The sequence below is a fragment of the Carya illinoinensis genome, chromosome 9, assembly GCF_018687715.1.
Source record: "Carya illinoinensis cultivar Pawnee chromosome 9, C.illinoinensisPawnee_v1, whole genome shotgun sequence".
NCBI lineage: Eukaryota > Viridiplantae > Streptophyta > Magnoliopsida > Fagales > Juglandaceae > Carya > Carya illinoinensis.
The window spans coordinates 20,037,347-20,059,916 of record NC_056760.1 but is presented as its reverse complement, the minus strand read 5'-3'; the positions used below and the strand labels follow the sequence as shown (position 1 = coordinate 20,059,916).

At 41.0% G+C, this 22,570-nt stretch overlaps 1 pseudogene; it reads left to right on the top strand.

Annotated features, from left to right (window-relative positions):
* Nucleotides 1–8,523: 8,523 nt before the first annotated feature.
* LOC122276908 lies at nt 8,524–9,515 on the top strand (annotated as a pseudogene).
* Nucleotides 9,516–22,570: the final 13,055 nt, after the last annotated feature.

The window sequence follows — 22,570 nt, the reverse complement described above, 5'->3', positions numbered from 1 at the left end:
GCCTTCAACTCTTTCAATTCAGCCGGTGCCATGCGATAAGGAGCTTTATGCACAGGAGCCGCTCCAGGTTCCAAGTCTATAACAAACTCCATCTCCCGAACAGGGGGTAGTCCGGGCAAGTCATCGACAAACACATCGGGAAACTCTTCCACAACTGGAATGTCTGCCAAAGATTTCTTCTCAGACGGCGTGGACACCATCTGCACCACGAATGCATCCGCTCCCCATGCAATCTCTCGTCTTGCCTGAATCGCCGATATAATTATCGGTTTTTCTTTTAATCTACTCCCCACAAATTCCAGACAATCACCATCTGGAAGCTGGAAGCTAATTATCCGACTTCTGCAATTAATACTCGCAGAATATCGGTATAGCCAATCCATCCCGAGGATAATATCGAAGCCCAACAGCTTGAACACCACCAAATCCGCATCCAAGAACCTTCCCTCAAAGTTTAACGGGCATCCCAAAGCAACCTTGGAACACCACACCATCTCACCATCGGGTAGAGCCACTACCATAGACTTCGACAACGGCTCCGTGACCAAATTACACACCCGAGCAAACGTGGAAGATACAAACGACCGTGAAGCACCGGAATCAAACAAAGTACAAGCATACTCTTCCTGAACCAAACACATCAACCCATGAAATCCAGAAAGCAAAGAATAAACCACAAACACCAAAAATTAAATCCAACTTAAGATTAAATTAAACCATACCTGTAATTACTCTAGCATCATGGGTCGCTGGTGCCTCATCATCCACCTCTCCGGGTGTGACAGCATAAACCCGGGCTTGTACTGCTTGTCTCGGGTTGGTTCTTCCACCGTGTCTGCCTCCACGGCTTTCTTGAACTCTGACGGAGCAATCCCGAGCGATATGTCCCACTTGGCCGCACCGGTAACACTGGGGTCCGCTACTCATCCGACACTCGCCCTCATGAGCTCTATTACAAGCTCCACAAATAGGCACCTGTCCTCCCATACGAACACCTGAGGACGTAGGAGGTCGAGTTCCGGTCCGCTGAACAAACTTCTGGGGCGAACCCGAGCTACTTCCTTCACCAGAAAAACTTTGCCTCTTATGCCCTGGAGGGGAACCCACACTCAGATTATTTTCCCACTCCACAAGGGTAGCCACATCCACTAATTCCTGAAAAGTGGATATCCGATGGCTGACCACCATACGACGTATGTCATGACGCAGCCCCTCCTGGAAACGATCTGCTCGCATCTCCTCAGTGGCGACAAGGTGAGGAGCAAACCGCTCAAGTTCTATGAACCTCCGGGCGTACAGCTCCACTGTCGCGCCCCCTTGGACCAGATTGGAGAACTCTCTTGCCTTTTGCTTCCTTACCGATGCAGGAAAGAAGCGGTCATTGAACTCCTTCTTGAAACACTGCCAGGTCACCGCAGCGAAAGATCCCAGTTCAGATTCCAACAGCACCCTCTTGGTATCCCACCAATCAGAAGCGGTACCATGCAAGAGATAGCTGGCGTAGAGTACTTGCTGTGCCTCAGTGCATCCACACACCTCAAAAGTTTTCTCCAGATCTTTGATCCATTTTCCAGCCTGAAGTGGATCCTCATTTCCAGTGAAGTGTAGAGTCCTATGCGCCAGGAAGAGCTCATAGGTGCATCCGGCTTGCACCATGCTACTGGACCCTCCTAGATACATCCAAGGCCCTCCCTGATATGGCCAGGGACCTCCTGGTTGTGGCCAAAACCCTCCTTGTTGCGGACAAGGCTCTCCTGACGGTGGATAAGGTCCTCCTGATGGTGGCCAAGGACCCCCTTGTGGTGGCCAAGGTCCTTGTGGTGGCCAAGGCCCTGCCTGTTGAGACCTCGCACTCTGTTGCATAAACTCCGTCATCTGCCGAATTGCTTCGGCTATGGAGTCATCCCTGGAGGTATTGTCCCGTGGCTCCTGAGTATTTTTCCTTGGTCTCCCCATTTTCCTGTCACAACACCACTCTTGACCCTCCTTTAAGAAAACAAATAAAACCATCATAAAACCAACAAAACAAAACCGACACCACACAGCAAGAAACAAAAGAAACCAGCTTGCAAAAACATAACCAAATAAATACAAACAAACAAACAAGCTCAAACAAACAAAACAAATAAAACAACTATACTTAACATAATTTTTAAAACACAACTTTAAAAAGCATTCTGGTACTACCTACGGGACACGTGGTTTTACCCAGAGCCAAACCGCTCTGATACCACCTGTGACGCCCCCAAATCCCCACGCCCGAACACGGGAAAATCGAGACATCCGGATGGTGACAACCCGGGTCACCATCCTATCGACGGGTGCCGAGTGTGTGCAAAGGCAACAAATGTGCACGAAAGAACACGCAGCGGATAACGAAAGTCATAACTAAGTACCAGAATTTTCTTAACGTAATACAAGCTGTTTAAAACATACATAAATAAAATATTACAAAACACGCATATAATAAAATATCAAATACAAAGCATGACATCAGCAACCCGGCGAAGCCGCATCCTCGGGCTCAGCCTCCTCCTCCTCCTCGAACTCTGCACCAAAAGCTACGGAACCAAAAATGGTACTGCAGGTAAGTAAAACCCAAACACTACCAGATAATAACACATATAGAACTCAAACAATATGCATGAACCATGCCCAATGCACAAAACCCAAAGACACAGTTTTCCACACATGCCAAAATCACATTTTTTTATCCGTATGCACCATGACCTCCCCTAGGGGTCATCTGCACACCCTGGCTCCAGTGCCACACCGCAGAGTACCACCACGCATGTGACACCTAACGAGCGATGCCCAGTTCCGTGCCCCGCACGTTCGTAGCCAAGCATCCTCTAGCCCTCACCAGCGAAGGGCCACGGAGTCGGTGCGTAGAGCGATGCTCGGTTCCTCGCCCTGCGCGTTCGTAGCCGAGCAACCCCTAGCCCCCGCTCCCGTCATCTAGCGACAACTCAGGGGACATCACTCAGTTTATTCCGCTCCCGAGTGACCAGAGGAGCTCCACCGGGATAATACCCCATCCCGGCTTGGGGTCGTGATACACACGTACCCGTAAGACCACTTACGCCAATACACAGGCTTTTCACACTTAAACAAAAACACACGTGCATGCACCATGTAATGCCATATCAATGCATAATAAGATAACCAACCAACATAAATCAATAAAACAAGTATCTCCGTCCTCCATCCATCCGACCCCCGAACTCCTCGGACTCAGTCCGGAATCAACCAACCAGCAGATTAATTAATTGAAAGAGCAATATATATTTAAATCTAGAAATAGGGTTTGGAAAATACTTACAGCGCTATACGGTAATTTTAGAAAACAAGCGGCGTTGCAAACGGCGGCGGAAAAGCAATGTCACAGTGAAAATTCACTGCGGCCGTGGGTTTGAAAAACCCACTTTTGAACGGGGACAAACTAGGACACGAAATTGATAGGGAATGGTCTAGGGATGGTTGTGAAGCTATTGGAAGTGATGAACGGCCGTGGGTGGCGGCGGAATCGCCGGAAATGGCCGGAAAATGCAAATCGGAAACTAAGCTCGTAGGAGCTGTTCCGGTGGTCGTTGGAGGCCGGAAATGGGTGGGTTAGGACGGCAAGGGACCGGTGATGAAGTGGTGAAGAAATGGTGGCGGAGGTGGAGCGACGGCGGCGGATCGGAGCAAAATCCGTGCAGCCTTTAGAGAGCTTTTCCCGGCCAAAACGGCCGGCGCAGTTGGGGGTGGGCTTTGGAGGGGTGGTGCGCCGGAGGGAGGGGAAGAGTTTGGGACCGGTGGTGGGCCACACGGTGGCCGGACGGCACTGGGTTGGGCTGAAGAGACGTTCGGCGTGAGGGAGAGGGAAGAGAGAGAGAGAGAGCTCGGGGGGGACGACGCGGGAGAGAGAAAGAAAAAAAAGAAAAAGAAGAAAAAAAAAAGAAAAAGGAAAAAGAAAAAGAAAAAAGAAAAAGAGATGTAGGGAAAAGAGGAGATCTAATCCTCATTCCGGGAAACAAAACTAAACCGCCAAAAGAGATTTAAAACCACAAAAACAACTAAAAGAAATAAAACACAACATCAAATAAATTAAAAACCAATTTTAAAACGCAAATAAATTAAAATAATTAAACTATATATTAATTAAAATAAAAACAATTATTCCAACGAAAATACACTCAAAAGCGGCTCATCACATAAACTCTCCCACTTCGCGTCTCCCTCTCTCTCACTCAAGCTATCTCTCACCGGGTGCCTCTCTCTTTCACGCACGAGATAAAACTGAAATGAGGCTGCTTTTCATCCCGTGCATGATTTCATTCTAAAATATTTCATTTGTTCTAACGTTTAAACATATAAATTATATGTTCGAACGCTAACATTTTTCGCCCAGTTTTCGGATGGAGATGTTCAAAAGTATAATTAAATTTTATGTTCGATCATAAATAATGTAACGTCCAAATGTTTATTATACGAGCTGAGGAAAAGTGTGGAAATTTTTCCACATTTTTTAACATCCAAATGTAAATAATGTAACGTTCAATCGTTTATAATTATATCTGGAAAAAAGAGCGGGAGATTTCTCGCATTTTTCTAATGCCCGAATGTAAATAATGTAACGTATGAACAGTTATAATAAGAGCTGAGGAAATTATCGGGAATTTTTCTGCATTTTTTTAACTTTTGAGCGTTAATAATTTAACGTTTGAACATTGAGTAGGAAGGTCTATTCATGTTCGAACGTTAACTAGAAACGTTCGACCGTTTCATATTTTATAACTAATATTATGTTGTTAATATATTAATATAAATATGTTATAACTAATAATATTTATATATATTAGTTATATGTCTTCTAACTAATATATAATATATTTTATTAATATATAACATAATATATTAATATTTTAATATATTAATATAATATGTTATAAATAATATATAAATTTGATGCCTCCTACATGCAAGATAATATATATTCTTGAAAAATAGTGGATTATTTTTTAAAAATTAAAATATTCTATAAAAAAAATTGATTTCAATTAATAATTTATAGCATAGGGGAAATAATTTATGGTATCAAAAATACTTTCAGTATATCATCATTACTCTTAATAAGTTATACACAAACATCTCCTCTTGCAGTTTATTATCCCATGCAAAAGTATACCAACAAACAGACATGGTAACCCAAGAACTAGTAGTCAAAATAGACAAAATAGGTCACTACGTACTGAAAAGAATAAGTGTATATATTTTAAAGGTATATCTTATACTTATACTATATAGTATATATTAGATATATAGTATACATATATATACTTAAAGGTATATCTATATATTTTATATTACATATATAGTATATTATATATATAATATATTATATATAGAGTTGGTTTCATATATAATATATATAAAACCAACTATATTATATATAGCATATATTATAATATATAAAATAAAATATATTATTTTATATCATATATTGACTATATATAATATTATAATAGATTATATTTTCTCAAGTATAAACATTCAAATTTACTATTTTATAACATTTGGACGTACTAAAATATATATAAAATAACTATATATAATATAATAAATTCGAACGTTTTAGTTATCACATTCGGACATTTAATTTTATGTTCGAATGTTAGGTTCATAAATGTTCGGGCATTAACATTAACGTTTGAATGTTAATCAGACTACGTTAGAATGCATTTTCTATTTAAGCCAAAAACCAAAATGGGAAACACAATTTTCACAACATTTTGCATTTCTCTCCACGTTTAACGTAGCTGTTAAACACTTCTTGCCGCTATCAAAATCTGCCACAACTATCACAAAAAGGTAGACATCCCTATTTTGTCATTATATATATATTTTTTAAATTTAGATGAAAAATAGAATATTTAAGAAATTTAGGTTGCCAGAGTTTCAACTCCATTTTCAGGCCACCATGGGTTGCCATTGACCAAATGGCCACTGTAGAAAGGTTTCTTGAAGTTTATACTTTATTCTACAGTGGCATTTGGCCATTTAGATGAAAATGTAGTGATTTTCGACTCAGCCATTCTGTGTCATAACATTCAGATGTTTCAATGAGAACGTTTGAACGTACTACAGTTCAAATGCAAAGCTGTTTGAATTTCATGTTTGGATGTACATTTTAGTACATTCGAACGTTAATTTTATTAGTAGTTACGTTCGAACGTTTAATATAAACATTCAAACGTAGTACTTCCCACATTTTTTCATCGTTTTTCCTTTTACGTTCGAATGTGTATATTTTACGTTCGCACGCAAATCTTGACGTTCGACCATCAAAACTTATACGTTCGAACGTGTAAGAAATAACATTCAAACACACAGAATAAAAAATTTTAGCCATTATGCATTAACTTTCAAATGTGTATGCTATACGTTCGAAGAAGTAGTAATTATGTTTCAATGTGAAACACATACGTCTGAACGTTTTAACTTAACGTTTGAATGTATGTCCAATTTTGTTCAAACGTTAATGCAAAGTAGTTTAAAATTAATACTACTCTAATGCTAATAATTTTTTATCCTTTTCTATGTTCAGGATATGGCTCATCCTTTGCATACTAGGAAATGGGAGAGAGAAGTAGCCACTGAGGACACTGATTGGATCGGGGCTCACACTATTATGGTGGAGAGAGAGGTCCTGATTAATCAGTTTGACAAGCTCAGATAAGAGCAGATGAGCCTTAGAGATGTCTTCCTCAATAGAGACTGGGGAAATATTTGCACATTGAGGGGGAATGTATACCCCTCAATGGTTTGGGAGTTCTATATGGGGATGTGCTTCAAGCCTCAGGACGCATCCTCTCACACCGTGATTGTACGTGGTGTGTCGTTTGAGATTTCAACGGATGTCATCGCCGACCATCTCGGGATTCATCGAGTAGTTGAGAAATCGACTACAGCTGACTCTCAGACTAGCGATGCAGCTGTGGTTCGCACATCTACATCTACATCTACACACAGCACACTTGAAGTAGGTGAAGGCACTTCTACTGGCCCAGTTCAGCCATCATCAGCTGGAGGTGTAGATCGGTCAAAGGCTAAGGGTTCTAACCGCGAGGCTTGGGATGATGACTGAGATGAGGATTTCTACATCCTCATCGAGAGAGACCGCATGCCAATCAAGAGGAAGAACGTCTTCAACCAAATACATCTACTACCTTTCTTCTGCATGTTTCAACTTATTGTTGCAACAAACGTGGATCTTGTGGCACATAAGAATACATTTAGTCAGACTCGAACATAGTTTTTTTATCCGAGTGGCACATAGAGATCCTCTCGATTTGCCACTGCACATCTTTAAGAGGATCTGTTAAGAGGCGAGCCTTGTCTCCACGATCAACCTCCCATATGGTGTCATCATCAGCCAACTATTACTTTATCGGAGCGTGCCAGTCCAGTCAGGTGAAAGAGTCACAGAGAATGAGCCCCCTCGACATGACCACGCATCGATGTAGCATTGGACAAGCGAGGGGGCATCCTTGACATCAGTCACCCCTATAGTAGATCTAGTTCCTCCGACGTAGCCCTAGCCTAGTGTGGGGACTAGCAGTCAGCAGTTGATGAGTACATCTATGGAAGATGCATAGCCTGCTTTGGTGGATGCGGTGATCTCATAGCTGACTGCACATATTGATCGACAGATTGTGGCTATAAAAAAGTTTGTCACCAAGATAGCCCATTGTGTAGCTATGCTCAATAACAAGGTTGAATCCTTGACTGAGGAGATACAAAGTACGAATTTCGTGAACAACACGTTCATCTGAGTATTGTCTACAAAATTCTATCATATTTTGTATTTTGCTTTTAATATACGTAAGGAACAATATTATTTAATAAATCTATTGTTTTTTAATTTCATTTCTCAATCTTCTTTAATATTAGATTTTCCAACCATAATACTAAATCACTACACTTTAAATATATGTAAACATAAATATATTTTTATATATGTATATATAAATATATATTTATATATATAAACAAAAATATATTTATATATAAATATATAATTATATTTTACAAATTGTGTATATATAAATATATATTACAATTTTTTAGACTTGTTTACAAATTATGCACTTTAAAAACCACATAATTTTTAAATTAGAGTCATATTTAACTTAAAGTTACAACTAACATTCAAACTTTAATTACTAATGTTCGAATGTTGGCACCAAACCATTTCATGTTCGCACGTCAATAGCCTCAATGTTCGAACGTATATGTAACGTTTGAACGTAATTTTCATCTTCGTTTGAATGTAAAAAAAAAAAAAAAAAAAAACCCATCTGTCTTTAGTGACAGTTTCCAAAAACTATCACAGAAAATACTTTTTAGTGACGGTTTGGGGACTGTCACAATTTCCCAACAGTCACTAAAAACCAAATATGATGTATTGTATATATCTCCTCATAACACTATAAATAAGAAAGCTCACATCCTGTTTTTAATAGAGAAACACAAACAAAAATGAAGCCCATTAGCTCGACAGTGCTTTTTCAATTTGTTATTACTCTTCTTTTCTCATTTTTGTGGGCAACTTCAACTCACACTCATGAAGACTTCCTTCAATGCCTAACCTTCATGCTGGAAACTCCATCTCCTCAATTTCTCAAGTCATTTAGACCCCCGAAAATTCCTCATATTCATCTATATTGGAATTCTTCATACAAAATCCTAGATTCTCAACACCTGCCACCCTGAAACCTCTAGTCATTGTTACACTATCACATGTCTCCCAAATTTAAGTAGCCATTAAATGTTCCCAAAAACATGGCATGCAAATAAGAGTTAGAAGTGGTGGTCATGATTTTGAGGGCCTTTCTTATGTTTCTTATGTTCCATTTTTCATAATCGATCTAATAAATCTTCGTTCAATCAATGTTGATGTAGAAAATGGCACTGCATGGGTTGAAGCTTGGGCCAATATTGGCGAAGTATACTATAAGGCTGTCGAGAAAAGTAGAAACTTTGTCTTTCCATTGCTCGACTGTGAGTGTTGGTGGAAACTTCAGTGGGGAAGGGTACGACACCTTGTTGCACAAATATAGCCTTGCTGTAGATAATATTGTTCACGCCCAAATGATTGATGTTAAGGGCAGAATCCACAATAGAGAATCCATGGGAGAAGATCCATTGGAGTCATTGTTGAGTGGAAAATCAAGCCTGTTCATGTTCCATCAAATGTGACTGTATTCACAGTCAATAGGAACTTGGAACAAAATGCAAACAAGCTTTTTCATCAGTGGCAATATGTTGTGGACAAGCTTGAGGAAGACCTATTCATTCTCGTCATCTTAAGTGCTGCCAATTCTAGCCAAGAAGGGAGGAGAACAATACAAGATTCATTTAATTCCTTGTATCTCGAAGGGATAGATAATCTCATTTCATTGATGCAAGAGAGCTTTTTTGAATTGGGTATGTTAAGAGAAGATTACAACTGCAACTATCATTTCTGTTAAAATTAATAAAATCCTTAAGTAGATTATTATTGATATTATATACACACGCATATAAATATATATGTTAACATTGTGTTTCGTATGCTTTTGGGTCGAGTCACAATGACTTTTCGGTCTTTCACCTGTGCATTTGGAGAAAACATAGAGAGTTGGGGGCCTTAGTGGAGGCCGATGAATCTCCGATGCTTAAGTTAGTATCACCTTAGTAGTTCGTGCAAAAGTTTAGATGAATTTGAGAGAGTTATTTGTATCTAGGGATCGGCTTTTATACTAGGTTTTAGGGGAGGGGGGGACTGCCCATACCCTATGTCAGGGGTATAAGTCACCCCAACTGTTCCTTTAGTCATAACCCTTTAATGTGGCATGGAGTCCTGGGATCAGTACACTTAATGCAGCGTGGCTTCTGGTCCCTTTTATCCTGTAGGTGCACACCGTCAAGCTCCTCCTCTTTTGCTGTCAGAAGATCAATGGTTCCTTGCGTTTATCGCCCACTTGCCTACTTAGGTTTTTGTAGGCTAGGCCTCGTAGGCGAGTGCTAGCGTGACATGTCCCCTCCTTCCTTGCATTTTGAGATTTCTTGTGTGATTATGGCCATGGGTCAACCTCAGAATTGAGGCCTGGGGCCCTCAATGGGCCAAGGGGTAGTCAAGTCAGGTTGAGCTCCCCATATTTGGGCTTGTCTTCTAGGCTTTCGATCGAACGGGAAAAATCCCCTAATAGTTACCCTGCCAATTCCTATGGAAATTTCTTTTTGCCTTTGTCTTCATGTCTTCCCGTAGTTGTTACTGTTTGATATCCTTTGTTTTCGAAAGGGGCCACTCTACTTTCTGGCTCTTCCATGCATCAAGTCCTAGGACACTCCTGCTTGGTCTTTTTGTCATTTAATGTGGCGTATGACGGTTCCCCTTCCACTCGTCGTCAAGAGCCTATATAAGCGCGATTCTACCCTTCTTTTCCCCCTTTATCGCATCCTCATCTCCTTGTGCCCTAACCTCCTTGTTTTTCCTGTGTGACTCTTTTCTTCTTCTGTCACTTCTTTTAACTTCACTCCCAATGGCTTCCCACTAGGCTGTTCAACCCAAGATCACCTAAGGTTCGTACTGTTAAGCAGTTCTTCATTGGTTACAACTAGCACTCGGAGGCTACCCTCAAGTTCTTGTCGTCATTGGTTTCCACCTACCACGTCCCAGAGAAGGTGGTTTTTAAGGTCCCTAGACCATAAGAAGGGGCAATCGATGATGAGGGTTATGCTTTGAAGGTTGCCTCTTTCCTAGCATGCTATCTTATGGGTTGAGGTTACCCTTTCATCGCCCTATTCAAGATGTGTTAGACTGTCTCGAACTAGCCCCATCTCAACTTCACCCAAATGCTTGGAGAATCTTGATGTGCTGCTACATTTTATGGCGGCACGCCTTGTTGAAGTCTGACCTGGAGCATGCTGACCTTATTGACCGTGAATTTCTTCTGACCCATAATCTCATAAAGCGTGAGGAGAACCTATGCAGTTTTAGGGTGATGCATGCCCTTACCGCACTGGAACTGCCTTATTGCAAGGTCAAAGATTGGACCAACAAGTTTTTCTTCATCTCAGACCGAGGATGGAAATTTCTAATTGGGTAGGTAACTCGCAAGGAGTTCCCTGTCTAGGCCAAATGAGGGGTTGTCCCTGATGACAAAGCAGTATGATTGATGGCTTCTCCAGAGGAGTTACACCATATTGCCCTAGCTAAGGAGTGGGTGAAGAATCACCTGAATGCTGTCCTTTCAGAGGCCCTTCTTGGGGAGGAGAATATAAGGGCGTATCTGGCTCCCCTTAATCACACCATCTTTGGTGAACACACCATTCTCCCAGCCCTCCCCCCGTAGGCAAGGGGAAGAAACCCCGCAGGGAGGTGGCTAGGCCAACAATAGCCTAGTGAAACCCCACAACCCTCTTCGGTTTCCTCTGGGGTAGTCATCAAAGGTGTTTGAGGTGCGCCGGCCACCACCCATGACACCTACCCCACTACCAGCTCCTACCGTTCTTCCTTCAAATCCTCCCTAGAGGCAGGAGGGAGAGATCCATGCTATTCCATAAGTGCCATCTACTCCTTCGTCTACAGTTGCTTTAGTCATAGAGCCCGTGAAGCTCGCGGTCCCCATAGGCTATCCCAGGGGACAAACATACTCTCGATGCACTTCTATGAGGCCCTCCTAGAGCAGACTCCTCATTGGTCAACCTTGGTAGAGCCTCCTTCCGAGGTGAACATTAAGATGATGCCTTCTTTGCTATCTACTGTGCAATCCACTGTCGAAGGTAAAGTCAAATGTAAAGACGATCAAGTCAACCTTGCCATCATCAAGCTTGCGGTGGCCTCTGCGGAGAAGTCAGTCAAGAGAACTCCAGGTAGGAATAAGCTAAACTGAACTTGGCCCCAACTTATGGCCTTGCAATCGAGAAGTCAATTGCTCCAATCTCTCCCCCATGCATCGCTGAGTCGCCATCTACCGAAATGGAGGTGGTTTTGGAGAAAAGGGCCAAGGAAGGAGGTCCTCATGCCCCTAGCGAGAGGAGGGAGCACTTAAGTATTAGGAATAAGCATTCTTTTGCCTCTAATGGCCCATCTTGTTCCCAGATTTCCCTCGACCTTGTAGAGGGGTCAATGGTGCAACCGAGCAGGTGAAGACCATTGTGCATCCATTGCTTGAAAAGTACCAAGTGGAGACTATCCCCTCCGCCACTCAGTCTAAGGCTGGGGAAGCTCAGGCAGAATCCTTGGAAAGGGTGACTAAATCCCTGATAGGTTTCTTCTCTGATGTCTCTTATACTCCTCATTTTATCTCTTTCCCTCTTTCTCCTCTTTTCCTTTCCCATTCTCATTGTAACCCTCTTGGTGTTTGCTTTTTTTGGTGATGGGGAGCAACTCAATTTTCTACCTTCATAGTGAATGGTCGGGAAGCAGTTGAAGGGGAAAACCTGGACCTTTGCTCCTTGGCACAACAAGCCCTTCGATGAGTGCATGGGGAGAGGGAGGAGAAAGAGTGCTTGGAGGTTGAGCTCTGCCCTAGATTCGGTCGATAAGCTGACTGCCAAGATGACAACCCTCGAAGAGTCATTGAGATAACTACAAGGATAGCACATTGAGTTGAGGGGCAGCCAAGACTTGGGTCTTAGTGGCTGAAGCTGCCAGTGGAAGAATGTCGGTCCCTCTTAGATGCTCTAAAGGGATGAGAGGACTCACAGTCAACTATTCAAGCTACTGTTGACCAAGAAAATAGGAGGGTCGAATAGGCATTGAAGGAGTTGGAGAAAACTCAACAAAGGGTAGCCGTCCAAAACAGTCATTGGGGATCTATGGAGTGACTTGTCCCAAGTCCAAAAGGTCGTTCCCCACTTAGAGGGGCAGAGGTCGGTCATATTTTTCCGCAACAGGCTTGGTCATACGGATACATTGAAGGCCTCAAGAGGATGCATGACTACATTCTTTTAAAACCCTGAAGCGAATTCGAGGGCACTTGTGGCACACTTAAGGGCCCTCAACGTTTGCGATCTCCCTCCAGACCCTAATACTTTTGAGCATGGCTGCAACCTGGGCAAAGACATGATTCCCGATGCCTTCCCTCCTGACTTTGATGCTCCCAAGCTTGATCCCAAGATGCCCAAGGTAGACCCTGATGCTCCTGTGCTAGACCCTGATGTGCCTGAGACGGACCTTGATACTTTGCAGTTGGATCCCAATGCCTCTCTACCTTAGTCTTTGTTTATGTTTTCCACATTGTAAAGTTCCTTATAAAGATGTAATTTTTTTCTTTGTAAAGACTTTAAACGTAAATAAACATGCATTTTTTCCTCCATTTTCCTTGTTGCACACATTGATTTACTCACTTATTTTTCCTTAGCTTTTTATTGGTCGGCTGATGAATCTAATGCACCTGATAAGTCAAGTCTGGGTGCTTGACTCCCCCAATCTCCTTGTCGGCCTAGTTTGTGGAGACATGGGTTGGGAATTTGAGTTTCCTTCTTCTTTTCTCTTCTTCTTTTTTGAGTTTGCCTCTTTTGCTTTCCTTTGTTTGTGATCTGTATATTTATTTTTGCTGGCTTTGGGGTAGTGTATTGGGTGAGAGATGATGTCATTTGCTCTATAGACAATCTATAAGCAGAAGTGACCCTTCAATGTAGTCCAGTAACCCCGATCTGGTGGAGCTTTTAGGTAGTTTTGCAGAGAGACAGGCCCCCATTCCACAGCGAGAGAGGCCGGTATGCCTTAGGCTAATCCATTCCCTTTGATCTCCTGGAGGGAGGGACAATTTTCCAGGTAGCCAAGAAGTTTAACACATTGCTGGAGTTAGGCGGTTGGGCAAGAAAATGACCCACCACCTATTTGAGGACCTTGGAGGTCGGGTGGTGCCTGACCTTTCACGCCTGTTGGCTTGTTATAAAAATGGTGACAAGTCAGGTAGTCAAAAGACTGGACCCGTTTCTTTGGTGCAATGGAGGTTGAGCAGTTTATAATATTGGACTCATCTAATGCATTCAAATGAGGTCGAGCAGTGCGTTCAGGCTAGACTCACCTCATTGGCCCTTGCGCTTGGCATGAGGGCCAAGCAGCGTTAAGGTTGGACTCGGCCTAAGCCTTTGAAGGAGGTTGAGCAGCGCATTCAGGCTGGACTATCCCCATTGGCCCATGCGCTTGGCAAGGGGGGCTGAGCAATACGTTAAGACTAGGCTCGCCTCAAGCCTTTAAAGGAGGCTGGCTTTTCTTGGAGGAGATGCAATCCCTAGAGTAATGTCGGGCAGACGAGAGACTGAACACGCACTTCATCGTGAAGCAGGTTGGGCTGCCTTAAGGCTAGACCGGCCTATCTACCCTTGACAGGAAGGTAAGTAGAAGATGTTTGCCAACGCATCAAAAGTCAAACCAATTAGCATAAACATCCTCCAACATTCACAAACCTGAGCTATCTTGTTAAGGTGCGGCACAAGTCTAAGGTGTTATTAGTTTGGCATTCCACTGCAAGAGTTGGCGGTAGTGGAAGGAGTAGACCCATACTACACCGGGGGAGGGGTAGGGATGCCTTAGGCTAAGCCTACCCCTATGGTCCCTAGAGGGAGGTAATTTGTCAGATGGCTAGGAAGCCAGTCCGTAGTTCGCGATGATGGGGGCAGGGTAAGTTGTTTAAGTAACTGAAAGATTGGACCTGCTCCCATCCATTGACACCACAAGAATTGTAAGTGTTGGGTCAGGCTGGCACTAATCCCACTCGTCGTCGTGGCAAAGCTTGGGATAAGTTGTTTGGGTAGCTGAAAGGCCAGACCAGCTCTCCTTCGTGAGGGAGGTTAGGTTGTCATGGAGGCTGGGCCCGCCTATCGTCCCTCATAGGGAGGTAGGTTTTTCTGGCAATTTGAGATTGGACCCACTCCTACTTGTTGACATCCATGAAGAAGGTAAATTTTGGGTAGTTGAAGGCTGGCCCACACTTCGCTGTGGGAAGGATAAAGTAGCCTTAGGTGTTACACCCATCCCTTTGGTACCCCACAAGGAAAGTAAGTGTTGGACAACTGAGCAGACGATCTGCACTTTGCTGTGTTAGAGGTCGGATAAGTTGTTTAGGCAGCTGAAGGGTTGGACCGCTCTCTTTCGTGAGGGAGGTTAGACTCTCACAGGGAGGTAAGTTGTTTGGGTAGTTTGGGACTAGATTCGCTCCAACCCATTGACATCACAGGGATGGCAAATGTTGGGTCAGGCTGGCGTTGATTACACTCTTCGTCATTGTGGAGGTTAGGGTAAGTTGTCGAGCAACTGAGAAGCTAGAACCACTCTTCATCACGAGAGAGAGAGAGAGAAGATGGCCTTACGACTTATCTTGCCCTTTGGAGCCCTGCAGGGAGCTAAGTTATTGGGTAGTCTAAGACTGAACCTACTCCCATCTATTGATGCTCACGAGGAAGGTAAGTTGTCGAGTAGCTGAGGGCTGGCCTGCACTCCACTAAGGGAAGGATAAAGAAACACTTAGGTGTGACTCAACCCTTTGATACCCCACAGGGAGGTAAGTAGTTGTTGGAGATTTTGCTGATGGAGATTTACGTTGGTGGAGATTACGTTGATGGCAATAATGTTGGTGAAGATTACATTGATGGCGATAGGGAGTTTACATGTTTTATTTAGGAAAAGTCACACCTTGATTAATAGAGTTTACATTGTTAACAAAGAAATGTAAATTACAAATCATAAAAATTTTATTAAAAAAAAAAAAAAAAAAAACTTCTTTGGATGCTTGATGTTTTATGGGTGTGGTGGTTCGTTCCCTTGAAAGTCTCGAAGCCAATAGGAGCTTGGGTGGTTGATCATGTAGGGGCCTTCCTATTGAGGGCCTAGCTTCCCTCTGTCTGCAACAATATGCACCCCCACTCCTCCTTTAGCCCAGCAAGAGGAGTCGTCGACGAAGGCTTGCTGAGGCTTCATGTGAGGCACATATTTGACCTTCTCAACTAGCTGAGGGAAGGACCAAGTGCACCTTGCCAGCCCTGGGCCTCAATTCTTGCATGTAGCACTCTCGTGCCAGGACCAACTCTCCTTGAATTTCTCTCACACCCTTAGATGTCGGAAACTTCATCTTCAAGTGGTATGTGGATGTTATTGCCCTTAGGCCATTGAGGGTTGGCTGACCAATTATGGTGTTGTAAGATGATGGAGCCTATACACTTCTTGGTATCTTGCCTGCCTAGATGAGGTCGTGCTTTTGCTTGTGAATCAATGTATTTAATTTCATACCGTATTGGCCGGTACAGCCGGTGTATGCCGTACTGGCCACTGGACCGGTACAAAAATTTTACCTATTTCGTACTGGTCTAAATACCAGCTGATATTTTGGCCTTTAATTTTTTTTCATTTTTTCAAACTACAAACTCATTTTTTGACCCTCAATTCAGACCAGGCTATTTATAATTTATATATATGTATTTATGTATAATTTATTCATATATAGACTATTATTTTAGAATATAATTAATATATATATTTATATATATATAATTTATTCATATATCGACTATCTCGAAACGGTATTGGTACCGAAATATTTCATTCCAATGCCTTGACCGGTACGGTATTCAAAACATTGCTGTGAATCCTTCTGTGATGCTCTTGATTTCCCCTAGTGGGACTCTTTCTTGATGTGAAGAATGGGGGTAGCCACACGAGGGCTTCGCCCAGCCTCCATTTGCCTCTAGTTTTCTTCCCTTTTTGGCCTGTCGCTTCTCTCGGCACTCCTTTCCCGAGATCTCCTCCTCCACTCCCGTTTCAGCTTGTAGGCGGGAGGATATCTTAGCCTTGGCTGACCCGCTTAATCTATTTTCCCATTCAAGGAAAGCCAATCTTTGGTATTATGGGTGGTGGACTCTTGGTAGGTGCAATAGCGGCAACTAGTGTTCTCGTTGTTGTTGTCTTAGGTGCGCTAATGGTTGTCTTTTTGGAATGTGAGTGCTAACTGGTCAAATCAAAGTCTCAGGCCCTTCGTGGGGGCTTCTTCAACTTCCCATGAGCCTTGCCTTTGGCTAGGGCCTTCTCTTTCTTGTTTGGATGCTCCAATTCCTTCTTCCTCGACTTGGTCAAGGCACAAAATGTGTTTTCAGCGTTGATGAAGTAATCAGCTTGATCCATAAACTCCAACAATGTGGCAGGGGTTCTCCTTGCCAACTCTGCTATGAACTGGGACCGGGGCCATACTCCTCCTAGGAGCGCTGCTAGAGTTATCTTCTAGTCTTGATCATCCGTTGTTATGTGTTCCTTATTGAACCTGGACAAGTATGCTTTTAGGCTCTTGTCTTCTCCTTGTTTGATGGTGAGGAGGTATGCCATAGGGCCCCTCCTTCTCCTGCTTGACATAAATTGAGTAAGGAACAAGCGGGCTACTTCATCAAAGCTGTCTATGGACCCAAGCGCCAAGGACCCAAACCATACTCTCGACAACCTCTCCAAGGTCAATGGGAAAGCTCTACAAGCCACCTCTCTTAGGAAGCCGCGTAGGGTCATATGAGTCTTGAAGGTTTCTAGGTGTTCGAGGGGGTCCCTGGTCCTGTCATACATCTCCATGAGGTGGACCTGGAACTTTTGTGGTAAGGGCATAGCCATCACCTCCTCTCTATAGGGCAGACCCGTGCTGGTGAGCAATTGGTCTACTGATGAAGATGGGCTCATCCTCCTCGAAGTCACGTCATACATCTCCATAAGAGAGATACTTGGCTTGGGAGCAATGACTACTGGATGGGATAGCAGGAAGAGAGACTGAGAGAGGAAAGAAAGAGAGAAGTTAGGGGGGAAGGGGTTTTAAAACAAAACCCTACACCAAAATGATGTCATTTTATTAAAAATATTTGTTTTGGGCTAGTTGGTTGTGATGCCCCCAATCCCTGCTTGAGATTTGACAAAGACTAAAGAGTCGAGACATGAAATGCAAATTTACATACCCTCCCGTTCATGACAAAACGTATGCAATATGTGTATAACAACATGCAAAAATCGTAAGGGAAAATTTGTTCAGTTATCAATTGTACTAGAATAAACTAAAATCCAAAATTAATTTTCATGACATTAACATCTATGCTAGTTTAGCATCCATAAAATAAAATAAAAAAGAAAAAAGAAAAGAAAAGAACATAACCTTAAACCAAAAGAAATATAGTACTAAGTGAGGATTTGAACCTAAATTTCTAACTTTGACCTCAAAGTTTCTAAATTTCTAACCAAAAAAGCATAACCTAAATTTCTAAATTTGAACATTTCACTAAGTGAGGTTTTGAACCTAAATTATGCTTAAAGGCTTAACACCGAAACTTCTCATGATTAACACTCTAAAACATGACCTCACAAACATGTTCACTTGCTAATCTCACTTCAAAATATTCAAATTTCAATAGGACCAGAATTAGAAAAATCTTCATAAAAGATCATCAAAACCAAAATTGATCCAACAAGTGTTAAAATCAAGCATTTACATCAATCTAAAATATACATGGAAAGGGATTAAAAAAAAGGTGTAAGGCTCTGTAAGAAAGCATGGTTTTACCTTGTTTTATACTCAACCTTCTTACACGTGTACTTAGTTTTATATGTGTAAGTGAAGCCCAAGTAGATTTTAAACCAATAGAGGGCATCTTTACCTTAAATAAAGATTTTGTCCTCAAAATCGAAGGGTATGCACAAAACAAATGGATTAAACAATTATGTAATATAGTCAACATGAGCTAACATCCGTCGTTCCCTGTAGAGTCGTTAGGTGATGTAGGTGGTGGTATCCTAATTCGTCCAAGGTGGAATCTTAAGGAAGGTAGTACATCTCGCCATCCCCAGAGTCATAATACATATTGACAATTAACACTGGGTTAATCTTGGGTCCAACTTCGTCATCTTCACTAGAAGATAGTCCATCCTCAAGGTGGCAATATCAATGAGTGGAAGACATCCACAACTTTGAAGTCTCAAGAATTGGGATAGCAGCACACACAATACGGTTCGACTTCACTTCCCCATGAGGTCTCAATACCCATAGTCGGGTCCCATCCTTCAAAGTAGAACTCAAGATTTCCTATACATTGGTCAGTCTCTACCAATTCATTATTGCTTCAACCTTATTGGGGTCAAAAGCTACTCCTTCACTGGATATCAAATGTCCTAAGGATTTTACCTATCTAAGCCAAAACTCACATCTGCTGAGTTTGGCGTACAATTCTTGTTCCTTAAGTCTGGCTAGAGCTAGACTAAATAAAACATCTCATCCCTTCTCCTCTCATATAATAGGTATAATTTTCTTAAACTCCCATACAAAATATAATAAAAAATTCTCTCAAATCCCAAAACCGAAATTATATTGAAAAATTATATTCTAACAATATTTTATTTAACTTCCAACTGCTATCTCATCTCATCTCATATGTGTAACCAAACGAGACCTAAGGTGTCCTGATCTTAGATCTATCTTCCTATTTGGCAGTTATCCAAATAAATCTTTTGCAGAAATTTCTAGAAAGTCCGGTGTCTGATCTTAGATCTATCTTCCTATTTGGCGGTTATCCAAGCAAATCTTTTGCAAAAATTTCTGGAAAGTCCTCTACCATGGGTGTTACTTGAACCTTTTTGTTGTTTATAGACTCCTCAACTACCAATGCAAGATATGCCGATGCACCCTCAGCAATGCATCTCCTAACTTGTAAAGATGAAATTATAGTTGTGGTGGCTCTAACTAACTCTCCCACATAAGCTACTTCATTAACCTTGAGCGACTTAAACACAACTTCCCTTTTTCAATAGTCTATCTTAGGATAGTGTTTGAACAACCAGTCCATCCCCAAAACCAAGTCAATCCCCTTTAGACAGAACACCATCAAATCTGCCTACAATATTTTCCTTCTATTTCTATAGGGCACTCTTTAACTACTCGAGTGCAAGCAATAGTACTCCCATCAGAAATCGTTATCACTACTACTTTTGGAGCAACATTTCAGTTTGCAAACTACATATTCGTGCAAACGTTGCAGACACGAAAGACTATGATGCGCCTGAATCAAATAGTGCACAAGCTGTAAACCTCAACAACTTGACATTATCACACATTGACACTACTGCAATACTACAATTAATCATAGTCAAACTAATCTTAACTAAGCTCAAAGCTCAAAGATACAGATGTTTAGAGAGATACTAGTGATAACTCCAACTCCTTTTGTCTCTGGAGCGAAGGTTTCCACATCTCCCGGAGTGATCGCATACACTCGAGCTCGTAGTTGGGGTCTTGGATTTGGTTTGTCATTGATGTTGGGGGCAATTCCACTTCCCTGAGCATTATTGGGGTAGTCTCTACTCATTTGGCATGGCTGCCTATAATTGAAATAGACCCCTATAACGAGTATGTATTCGCCCCTATGTTTTCTATTAAACTTCTCATAGATGGGTAGTATAGTTGGCATTTGTCCCCCAATCACGATGCCCCTTTCCTTTATTATCTCTAGTTATTATCCTATAATTTTTTGTGCTTCCACCCTCAACATATGGGAAAGCTCTCTTTCTCTCTGAATTAATTTGGGCAATTACATCCCTCTGCTAGGCTTTGGCAATAGCTATCATGTTAACTAGCTCAAAAAAAGGCCACTTGGTTGTGGATCCTCGGCTGTAAGCCCTCTTGAAATTTTCGTACTTGCATATTATCTATGGCAATCAAATGAGGTGTGAATCTTCCAAGCTCCATAAATCTGGTAGCATACTGCTCGACTGAGATGTTCCCTTGTATTAATGATGTGAATTCCATTGCCTTCTGTTTGTTTAAAAATATTATGAATTGTCAAATAACTTGAATGAATAACAAATGTTACAACAATTGAAATACATTTAAAAAAAATAAAGGTAACAACATAAGAGATCATTTGCCAACTCCCTCCAACTCCAAGTGACATTATAAAACCTAAAAAAAAAAGGCAAAAATGAGGATATGAATAATATGATGACTAAGAAAGAAAAGAATGCCAATTAAGAGAAACAAATAACATGAGTACAAACTATAAATAATTAATTAACAAACTAATTGTGTATCAAAGTCAAACTACCAATGTTGTAGACAATGTAGATTGAGATGGAGTCAATTTTTTCGAAGTTCTCCATACAATATTGAAACCCCAATCTAGTTTGGAATTTTAATAAACCTCATAATAGATTAGGTTAGGGGTTTCAAATAGAGCCCCTAACCTAATTTGTGGTTTCAATCTGAAACCTTACCATAAAGTTTGGGGTTTGGATTAAAACTCTAAACTAATTTAGGGGTTCAATCTGTAACCCTAAATTAGGTTAGGGTTCAGATTTCATCCCTAGATTATTTAGGCTTTCGTATTGAAATTCAATTTTTCCCAAAATAAAACACCAAAATCTAACCTAATCACACAATTAAATTCCATAGTATCCAAAACACAATCCCATCATTCTTTAAAAATATAAAACAATTCATATGTCATAATTTCAAACTTAGGGCCTTGAGTTACTTACAAGGTGAGATTGAGAGAAAATGAACTCGGCGGGAATGACAACGTGTGCTACAACGACGCCATGGCTGAGTGAGAGAGTTAAGGGAGAGTTAGAGAGAGTCTAAGGGGTTGTTTGGAAATTATTTTTTTTATCTCATCCCATCTCATCTCATTTTATTTCATCCCATCTCATTTCCACTTAAACATAAACACTTTCGAACTAATAATTATAACTTTTCCAAACCTCCAAACAAAACACAAACAACTCAATTTTTTCAAATTTCAACGCAAAAATAATATTAAAAATAATATTCTAATAATATTTTAACTTTATAATATTTTTATTCATCTTTTTATCTTTGTTTTCCCAAATCTAGTAAATACTTAACTTAAACTATCTCACTAATATTTACAAATCATTTTACTACTATTCATAAAATTTTCATATCATCTTACTCTTGAAGAATTCTCTAATAGAAGTATGAGAAAGAGACAGAGAGATGCGGGGTAGGGGGATGATTAAAATTTAAACCTAAAACGAAATGATGCCATATAAACTCACCAAAATGAAGTTGTTTCATTATAAAATTATTTCTTTTTAATATATATATATATATCTATTTTATTATAATAAGAGGCTATCCAGTAGTTACAGTAATGAACAATAATTTTTAAATCCGTGATGAACAGTACAGCTACAATGATGAACAATAGTAGTTTTTTTTTTTTTTTTTCACATCCTTGATGAGAAGCATCGATATTGTTTTTTCTCCTAGGGAAATGATTATAAGCACTATTTTGTCTTCGAATTATTGGCATTAATTGTTTTTCTTTTCGTGTATTAAATCAATAAATATTAATGAGCAACACTATAAGGGTAAGCATGTGCAAAATATCCTTCAACACTACAAGTGAATATTCCGGTGTTTCAATCCACACATCAACAAAATATGGTACATCAGAAATTATGTTCAATTTTAGTTATAATTAGTTAGATATTTTGTTATGTGAATGTGAAATTTTATTAATCTGTTTAACCCAGGTAATTTTGTTAATCCGTTTAACTCAC